Raw genomic sequence first — 10000 nt, forward strand, 5'->3', positions numbered from 1 at the left:
GGCCGGACACCACAGGCCGCCCACGCGTGGCTCATGCCGGCAGAAACAGGACGAGGCGCTGCGGCCTCTCACCTGTGCCATCATCGGGCCCTTGGGGGCTGGGGGGAAGCTGCGGCACGCACGAGAACCCCCAGCCGTCTGCATCCGGCTGCCAGCCACCGGGACCGGCTGCCGCTTGCACTCTGCCCAATTCGTGCATGGGCTCCAGCTTAAGGCCGGAGAAAACGCGATGAGGTGCCGCCACCTCTAACCCGGTACAGCGCTGCAGACCTTTCCACCGAGCCCTCCTGCAACCAGGCAAGCCGGGGCAGGCCGGACACCACAGGCCGCCCACGCGTGGCTCATGCCGGCAGAAACAGGACGAGGCGCTGCGGCCTCTCACCTGTGCCATCATCGGGCCCTCGGGGGCTGGGGGGAAGCTGCGGCACGCACGAGAACCCCCAGCCGTCTGCATCCGGCTGCCAGCCACCGGGACCGGCTGCCGCTTGCACTCTGCCCAATTCGTGCATGGGCTCCAGCTTAAGGCCGGAGAAAACGCGATGAGGTGCCGCCACCTCTAAACCCGGTACAGCGCTGCAGACCTTTCCACCGAGCCCTCCTGCAACCAGGCAAGCCGGGGCAGGCCGGACACCACAGGCCGCCCACGCGTGGCTCATGCCGGCAAAAACAGGACGAGGCGCTGCGGCCTCTCACCTGTGCCATCATCGGGCCCTCGGGGGCTGGGGGGAAGCTGCGGCACGCACGAGAACCCCCAGCCGTCTGCATCCGGCTGCCAGCCACCGGGACCGGCTGCCGCTCTGCCCGCTCCAGCTTAAGGCCAGAGTCAAAGGACGAGGTGCCGCCACCTCGCCCGCCCATCACCAGGCCCTCAGGAGGCGGCGGCAGCCGCGGCGGGCTGGATGCTCACGGGCAGCTGCCCTCGCATATACCAGCGCTCCACCTTTGCCATCATCGGGCCCTCCGGGGCCGGGGGAAAGCCGAGGCAGGCTCGGCTCCACCCGGTCTTCCAGCGTTCGAGTGCCGGTGGCCGCCGCCGGCCACCGGGCTATGCCCTGCGGAATCCACCTTTGCACCTCTCGCACCACTCGGGTCAACAGCCACCGCCAGCCTGCCAGACCCTCGCAGGCGCCCGGCTGGCTTACTTGGAAAACACCGGGAGAGACCAACCGGCCGAACAGACAGAAAACGAGCCGAACCACCAGGCAAAACCACCACCACAACGGCCGCCCAGCGCTCCACTTCGCCGGCTGAGCCGTAAGCCTTGCAGCCGCTCACTAGCGCTGCTCCGTGCACGAGTCACCACTACCTCCTATAGTACGGGAGATCACGTCCCCGCCCCCGGCCGGCTCCAAGAGTGCCGTCCCTGCCCACCGGGGAGACCCGCCAATGACACCGACTTTTACGATGACGTAACTGGAGGCAGCGAAAAACAGCGACCCCTTGGCCAGCTCCGAGAAAGTGGCGGGGCTATCAGGTCTACCTCCCCGCCCCCGAAATGCGGCTAAGTCCCGCCGGAGCCGGGTAGACCTGGCGGCTCTTTTCACCGGCCGCTGCGGCAGCGACACCCCGCGTCCTCCGGGCGCCGCCGGCGGCCGCGCCGGCCTCCGGAGCCGGGTAGACCTGGCGGCCGCCCGCGGAGCCGGGTAGACCTGGCGGCTCTTTTCACCGGCCGCTGCGGCAGCGACACCCCGCGTCCTCCGGGCGCCGCCGGCGGCCGCGCCGGCCTCCGGAGCCGGGTAGACCTGGCGGCCGCCCGCGGAGCCGGGTAGACCTGGCGGCTCTTTTCACCGGCCGCTGCGGCAGCGACACCCCGCGTCCTCCGGGCGCCGCCGGCGGCCGCGCCGGCCTCCGGAGCCGGGTAGACCTGGCGGCCGCCCGCGGAGCCGGGTAGACCTGGCGGCCCTTTTCACCGGCCGCTGCGGCAGCGACACCCCGCGTCCTCCGGGCGCCGCCGGCGGCCGCGCCGGCCTCCGGAGCCGGGTAGACCTGGCGGCCGCCCGCGGAGCCGGGTAGACCTGGCGGCCCTTTTCACCGGCCGCTGCGGCAGCGACACTCCGCGTCCTCCGGGCGCCGCCGGCGGCCGCGCCGGCCTCCGGAGCCAGGTAGACCTGGCGGCCGCCCGCGGAGCCGGGTAGACCTGGCAGCCGTTCGGTGCCCCTTGGGCGGGGGGGGCGGGGGGGGCAGGTGCGCCTGTTTTTGGTTCGTTTTTTTCGGTTTTTTTTTTTTTTTCTTTCTTTTGAGATTTTAGCAAATCTGATTAAAAGGGCCACCCTCTCCCGGTTCTCCCGGACGGCATTTCTTTCCCCCTCCCCTTCCCGAGTTTGAACCACTTCTACACCAAGGGAGCACGTTTAAACGTACTGTCTGATGCAAGAGTTATTTCACCTTTATTGATTCCGGCGGGAAATATTAATACAATATTAACGACAACCAGTTTTCAAAATAATTTTTGTTTCCTGACACACACACCCCCCCCCCCCACCCTCGTCGTTCTCATGCACGTGCACGCACCTATTCCGAGCCGGTGGCTGCCAGGCACTTGCCAGCTTCACCACACCAGCCAGCCCCTCTGCTCCGCTGCTGCCCCCCCCCCCCCCAACCATATTCTGTCGGCGGGGTCCGGGCAGAGGTGGCAGCCCCCGGCACAAACTGCCCGGCTCCCCGGCGCGAGTTCGCTGTTCACTGGGTGCCTTCAGGACTGGTAGCCCCTTGCCAGGTTCAGGTTCGGGTCCCGGCGCTGCTGGGTGCTCGCCGACTTTTGGTTTTGGTTTTTGCGGTCTTGGGCTTTTTTTGGGGGGTTGTTTTTAATTTTTCTCCCCCCCCCCCCGCCTGGTTTTTTTTGGTGTTTTTTTGACGTTTTCCTTTTTTTAATAAAATAAATACTTTAAAATACATATCTGCGATCCTGCAGGCACTGCCACCCCCCCCCCCCCGGTGACACACGCGCGCTCAGAGGCGCGCGCACACACACACACACACACACAGAACGCGACGCAGGCACACACAGCTACACGCACCCCTGCACGGGTGTGCTCCCCCTCCCTCCCCGCGCTGCAGTCCCGGACCTGCAGGCCAGTAGGTGCAGCCCCCCCCCCCCCCCTCCCCCGGCCCCACCCGATCACAGACTTTCCGGCGCCCTGGAGACGGGGGGTTGGGGGGCGGGTGGCTGGGTGGGGTGGTCTGCAGCCCGGCAACGGGGCCCCCGGAAACTGTGGTGTTTCCCGCCACGGAACGGTCTGCTGCTCAGTCGCGGCGGCAGCAGCGGCGGGGAAAGGAGGCTAGAAAAGAGGGGGGGCGAGAGCGGCTGGCGAGCAGGCGGGGAGCCTGGCGCAGAGGTAGGCTGGCGAGGGGGGACGGTGTGTCTTTTCGGAGAAGGCTTCTGTTTGGATCGGTTGGAGTTTTATTTTTTTTACTTCTCTCCCCCGTCCCCGTCCCCGTCCCCGTCCCCGTCCCCGTCCCCCCCCCCCCGGTCGTTTAGTTTTCCCCCCGCGGCGGGGGCGGGCAGGAGTGGAGCAGGGCGAGAGCGGCTGGCGAGCAGGCGGGGAGCCTGGCGCAGAGGCAGGCTGGCGAGGGGGGACGGTGTGTCTTTTCGGAGAAGGCTTCTGTTTGGATCGGTTGGAGTTTTATTTTTTTTACTTCTCTCCCCCGTCCCCGTCCCCGTCCCCGTCCCCCCCCCCCCGGTCGTTTAGTTTTCCCCCCGCGGCGGGGGCGGGCAGGAATGGAGCAGGGCGAGAGCGGCTGGCGAGCAGGCGGGGAGCCTGGCGCAGAGGCAGGCTGGCGAGGGGGGGACGGTGTGTCTTTTCGGAGAAGGCTTCTGTTTGGATCGGTTGGAGTTTTATTTTTTTTACTTCTCTCCCCCGTCCCCGTCCCCGTCCCCGTCCCCCCCCCCCCCGGTCGTTTAGTTTTCCCCCCGCGGCGGGGGCGGGCAGGAGTGGAGCAGGGCGAGAGCGGCTGGCGAGCAGGCGGGGAGCCTGGCGCAGAGGCAGGCTGGCGAGGGGGGACGGTGTGTCTTTTCGGAGAAGGCTTCTGTTTGGATCGGTTGGAGTTTTATTTTTTTTACTTCTCTCCCCCGTCCCCGTCCCCGTCCCACCCCCCCGGTCCTTTAGTTTTCCCCCCGCGGCGGGGGCGGGCGGGAGTGGAGCAGGGCGAGTGCGTGGCTGGCTGAGAAAGAAAGGCGGGAGCGGGGCCACGGGTGCGGCAGGATAGGGACTCGGCAGCTGGGGTTTAGAGACGGCAGGGCACCGGGGGGGCTCCCCTCTCCCGCCCGGGCACGGAGCCGGCAGGGACGCCGCAGGGTCCTAAAGTCTCCCGCCTTCCACCACCGGGGGCGGCAAGCCTGGTGGCGGAAGGGGGGAGCAGGGGCAGCCAGGCTCGGCGCGAACTGCGTGGCGGGAGGGCGGGGGGGCGGTGTGTGTGTGCGTGCAGCGGCGGGCCCGGGGTGACGGGGGTGGGGGGTGTCTGCCCGGGGCCCTGTTTCGGGCGGGGGGGGGGGGGGGGGGGGCTGCGCGCGTGTGCGTTTTGAGCGCACGACTGTGAGCGGGGCAGCGGGTGGAGGGTTTGGGCTGGGGGGGGCCGGTTGCGGGGGGGGTGCGCACGTGTGTAGCCCCGTGCGAGTGGGTGCGGTGGCGGGCGGGAGGTGTTTGGGGCGGGGACTCGAATGGGGGGGGGCAGTGCGTGCGTGCGCGTGCGTGTGTCTAAGGGCGGGTGAGCGGCTGCAGCAGCAGGCGGTGGGCGTTCGGGCCGGGGGCCTGTTTTGGCGGGGTGCGGGCGCGCACGCAGGTGGAAATGAGAAAGATTTGTAACGGTGTCGCTAACGCCGCTTTCTCTGTTACAGCCCGGGTGGTCGGCCGCTTCGACGTCCGGCCTGCGCCCGTGCCTGCCTACGGGCGATGCGCTCGGCTCCCGGTCGGACCCGTCCCTGGCAAAGCAGCAGCCGCGTGCCTCGGCCTGGGCAGAGACCTGGGGCTCCAGGGCCCCAGCCAGGGCTGCCGGAGAGGCGCGCCGCGCTTCCGACAGAGGGGCATCAGCGGCTCCGTCGCCGGCGGGATGCGTTCGAGCGGTGAGGAAGGTCCCAGCGGCCTTAGGCGGTGGCGGGGGGCGCGCTCCTTCGGCGACGGGAGCGGGGGGGAAACGGCCCCGGGGTGGGCCGGTCAGCCGGCACGGCGGCCACGCGAGCTCGTCGTCTCCGAGGATGCTCGGCTAAGTCGGCCTCGGCCACAGGGACCGCTTGTCAGGCAGCCGACTGGCTTTCTTCAGAGGCCTGCGAGACCGCCGTCCCTCGGAGGCCAATGAACAGTTAATGCGCGATAACGCAGGGGCCGGAGAACGCTAACGTTAACCAAGAGCGTCGCAAGGTCCTAAAGGAGTGCCGCAATCAAACTTTAGGAGTCGGTAATTTATAATACTGGTGACTACTAATCGAGTCACATTCAATCCGTGACGATCCGCTGGTAGGTACGTACGTACGTACGTATTCCTTCTCCGGCTATTAACGAAGGGACGCACACCTAGCGTGCGTGAACGAATGAGTTTTGTTATTTAAGGAACTGCCAGAAAGCGTATTACCGCGTAGCGCTAAATCAGTCGGTAGGTGACGCTCCATAAACGATACAATCCAGCATCGCTCGTCAACTGTTAATAACTTCAATCGATGACGATTCATAGCGTATCGATTCTTCTGTATTCGTTTAGGAGCGGATCCCACGCCAACGGTGCCACGCGGTACCCGGACGGCCACCGACTCGTACAGAGACGAGAGAGCAGCGTCGGCGCCTCTTCCCGAAGAAGTCGTTACCGATAAAGTACACCGACTGCGGGTAACGCTTTGCTCTCACGTTTTTGACGCGTGCCTGCCTGCCTGCCTGCCTGCCTGCGTGCGCGGTAAAAGACAAGCTGTCAGACACAATAAATTTTAAGAAAGTGGAATCGCGGAGCGGTCTTAATACACTAATCAGGACCGGCCCGTAGCGCGGCCAGGGAGTGCAGGCCGACCCTGCAGCGTGGCCAGGTTTACCCGGAGACACAGGTAAGGAGGCCAGGACTACCCCGGAGCATCAGGTAGGGATACCGGGCTGACCCCCAGAGGGTCAGGTAGGGTGGCCGGGCCTACCCCGGAGCGCCTGTAGGGACCGCAGGTGTACCCCGGAGCACCGGTAGGGGTACCGGCACTACCCCGGAGGATGAGGTAGGGGCGCCAGGCCTACCCCGGAGCGTCGGGTAGGGATACCGGGCTGACCCCAGAGGGTCAGGTAGGGTGGCCGGGCCTACCCCGGAGCACCTGTAGGGACCGCAGGTGTACCCCGGAGCACCGGCAGGGGTACCGGCACTACCCCGGAGGATGAGGTAGGGGCGCCAGGCCTACCCCGGAGCGTCGGGTAGGGATACCGGGCTGACCCCAGAGGGTCAGGTAGGGTGGCCGGGCCTACCCCGGAGCGCCTGTAGGGACAGCAGGTGTACCCCGGAGCACCGGTAGGGGTACCGGCACTACCCCGGAGGATGAGGTAGGGGCGCCAGGCCTACCCCGGAGCGTCGGGTAGGGATACCGGGCTGACCCCAGAGGGTCAGGTAGGGTGGCCGGGCCTACCCCGGAGCGCCTGTAGGGACCGCAGGTGTACCCCGGAGCACCGGCAGGGGTACCGGCACTACCCCGGAGGATGAGGTAGGGGCGCCAGGCCTACCCCGGAGCGTCGGGTAGGGATACCGGGCTGACCCCAGAGGGTCAGGTAGGGTGGCCGGGCCTACCCCGGAGCGCCTGTAGGGACCGCAGGTGTACCCCGGAGCACCGGTAGGGGTACCGGTACTACCCCGGAGGATGAGGAAGGGGCGCCAGGCCTACCCCGGAGCGTCGGGTAGGGACACCGGGCTGACCCCAGAGGGTCAGGTAGGGTGGCCGGGCCTACCCCGGAGCGCCTGTAGGGACCGCAGGTGTACCCCAGAGCACCGGCAGGGGTACCGGCACTACCCCGGAGGATGAGGTAGGGGCGCCAGGCCTACCCCGGAGCGTCGGGTAGGGATACCGGGCTGACCCCAGAGGGTCAGGTAGGGTGGCCGGGCCTACCCCGGAGCGCCTGTAGGGACCGCAGGTGTACCCCGGAGCACCGGTAGGGGTACCGGCACTACCCCGGAGGATGAGGTAGGGGCGCCAGGCCTACCCCGGAGCGTCGGGTAGGGATACCGGGCTGACCCCAGAGGGTCAGGTAGGGTGGCCGGGCCTACCCCGGAGCGCCTGTAGGGACCGCAGGTGTACCCCGGAGCACCGGCAGGGGTACCGGCACTACCCCGGAGGATGAGGTAGGGGCGCCAGGCCTACCCCGGAGCGTCGGGTAGGGATACCGGGCTGACCCCAGAGGGTCAGGTAGGGTGGCCGGGCCTACCCCGGAGCGCCTGTAGGGACCGCAGGTGTACCCCGGAGCACCGGTAGGGGTACCGGTACTACCCCGGAGGATGAGGAAGGGGCGCCAGGCCTACCCCGGAGCGTCGGGTAGGGACACCGGGCTGACCCCAGAGGGTCAGGTAGGGTGGCCGGGCCTACCCCGGAGCGCCTGTAGGGACAGCAGGGGTATCCCGGAGCACCGGTAGGGGTACCGGTACTACCCCGGAGGATGAGGTAGGGGCGCCAGGCCTACCCCGGAGCGTCGGGTAGGGATACCGGGCTGACCCCAGAGGGTCAGGTAGGGTGGCCGGGCCTACCCCGGAGCGCCTGTAGGGACCGCAGGTGTACCCCGGAGCACCGGTAGGGGTACCGGTACTACCCCGGAGGATGAGGAAGGGGCGCCAGGCCTACCCCGGAGCGTCGGGTAGGGACACCGGGCTGACGCCAGAGGGTCAGGTAGGGTGGCCGGGCCTACCCCGGAGCGCCTGTAGGGACCGCAGGTGTACCCCGGAGCACCGGTAGGGGTACCGGCACTACCCCGGAGGATGAGGAAGGGGCGCCAGGCCTACCCCGGAGCGTCGGGTAGGGATACCGGGCTGACCCCAGAGGGTCAGGTAGGGTGGCCGGGCCTACCCCGGAGCGCCTGTAGGGACCGCAGGTGTACCCCGGAGCACCGGTAGGGGTACCGGTACTACCCCGGAGCATGAGGTAGGGGCGCCAGGCCTACCCCGGAGCGTCGGGTAGGGATACCGGGCTGACCCCAGAGGGTCAGGTAGGGTGGCCCGGCCTACCCCGGAGCGCCTGTAGGGACAGCAGGTGTACCCCGGAGCACCGGCAGGGGTACCGGTACTACCCCGGAGCATGAGGTAGGGGCGCCAGGCGTACCCCAGAGCGTCGGGTAGGGACACCGGGCTGACCCCAGAGGGTCAGGTAGGGTGGCCGGGCCTACCCCGGAGCGCCTGTAGGGACAGCAGGTGTATCCCGGAGCACCGGTAGGGGTACGGGTACTACCCCGGAGGATGAGGTAGGGGCGCCAGGCCTACCCCGGAGCGTCGGGTAGGGATACCGGGCTGACCCCAGAGGGTCAGGTAGGGTGGCCGGGCCTACCCTGGAGGGTCAGGATGGGGGGCCGGGATCCATCGCCGCGTGCCCGTAGGGACAGCAGGTAGAACTCCGGCACATCACAAAGGGTTCCGCCACGGGCCCAGAGTACTGGTGGGGGAACGGGTTCTATCCCGGAACGTCGCCTGGGGACACCGGGCGTAAGGCGGAGGGTCGGGTAGGAAGGCTGGGTCTAAACTCGCGCGCCCGTAGGGACAGCAGTTTTTCCCCCGGCGTACCGGGCGGGGGTACCGGTACTGCCCCAGAGTACTGACGGGGGTACACGGGTACTGCCCCAGAGTACCGGGCGGGGGTATACGGGTACTACCCCGGAGTACCGGGCGGGCTCACGGGTACTGCCCCGGAGTACCGGGCGGGGGTATGCGGGTACTACCCCGGAGTACCGGGCGGGGGCAGGGGTACTGCCCCGGAGTACCGGGCGGGGGTACCGGTACTACACCAGAGCGCTGGGAAGCAACGCCAGGCCTACCCCGGAGCATCAGGTAGGGATACCGGGCCTACCCTGGAGGGTCAGGATGGGGGGCCGGGATCTAACACCGCGCGCCCGTAGGGACAGCAGGCAGAACACTGGCGCGTCACAAAGGGTTCCGCCACGGGCCCAGAGTACTGGTGGGGGAACGGGTTCTATCCCGGATCGTCGCCTAGGGAGACCGGGCCTAAGGAGGACGGTCGGGTAGGAAGGGTGGGTCTAAACCCGCGCGCCCGTAGGGACATCAGGTGTACCCCGGAGTACCCCGGAGTACCGGGCGGGGGCATACGGGGACTGCCCCGGAGTACCGGGCGGGGGTATACGGGTACTACCAAGGAGTAGAGGTGGGGGTTACGGGTAGTACCCCGGAGTACCGGGCGGGGGTACCGGTACTGCCCCGGAGTACTGACGGGGGTACACGTGTACTACCCCGGGGTACCGGGCGGGGGTATACGGGTACTGCCCCGGAGTACCGGGCGGGGGTATGCGGGTACTGCCCCGGAGTACCGGGCGGGGGTATACGGGTACTACGAAGGAGTACAGGTGGGGGTTACGGGTAGTACCCCGGAGTACCGGGCGGGGGTACTGGTACTGCCCCGGAGTACCGGGCGGGGGCATACGGGTACTGCCCCGAAGTACCGGGCGGGGGCATAGGGGTACTTCCCCGGAGTACCGGGCGGGGGTATGCGGGTACTGCCCCGGAGTACCGGGCGGGGGTATATGGGTACTTCCCCGGAGTACCGGGCGGGGGTATGCGGGTACTGCCCCGGAGTACCGGGCGGGGGTATGCGGGTACTGCCCCGGAGTATCGGGCGGGGGTATACGGGTACTACCAAGGAGTACAGGTGGGGGTTACGGGTACTACCCCTGGCTGCCGGGTGGGGGTACTGGTACTACCCCGGAGTACCAATGAGGGTTACGGGTACTACCCCTGGCTGCCGGGTAGGGGTAATGGTACTACCCCGGAGTGTCGGCATGGGACGCCAAGCTAAGTCTGGAGCATCAGGTAGGGATGCCAGGACTGCTCTGGACGGTCA

This window comes from Buteo buteo, unplaced genomic scaffold (genome assembly GCF_964188355.1).
Source record: "Buteo buteo unplaced genomic scaffold, bButBut1.hap1.1 HAP1_SCAFFOLD_51, whole genome shotgun sequence".
Classification (NCBI taxonomy): domain Eukaryota; kingdom Metazoa; phylum Chordata; class Aves; order Accipitriformes; family Accipitridae; genus Buteo; species Buteo buteo.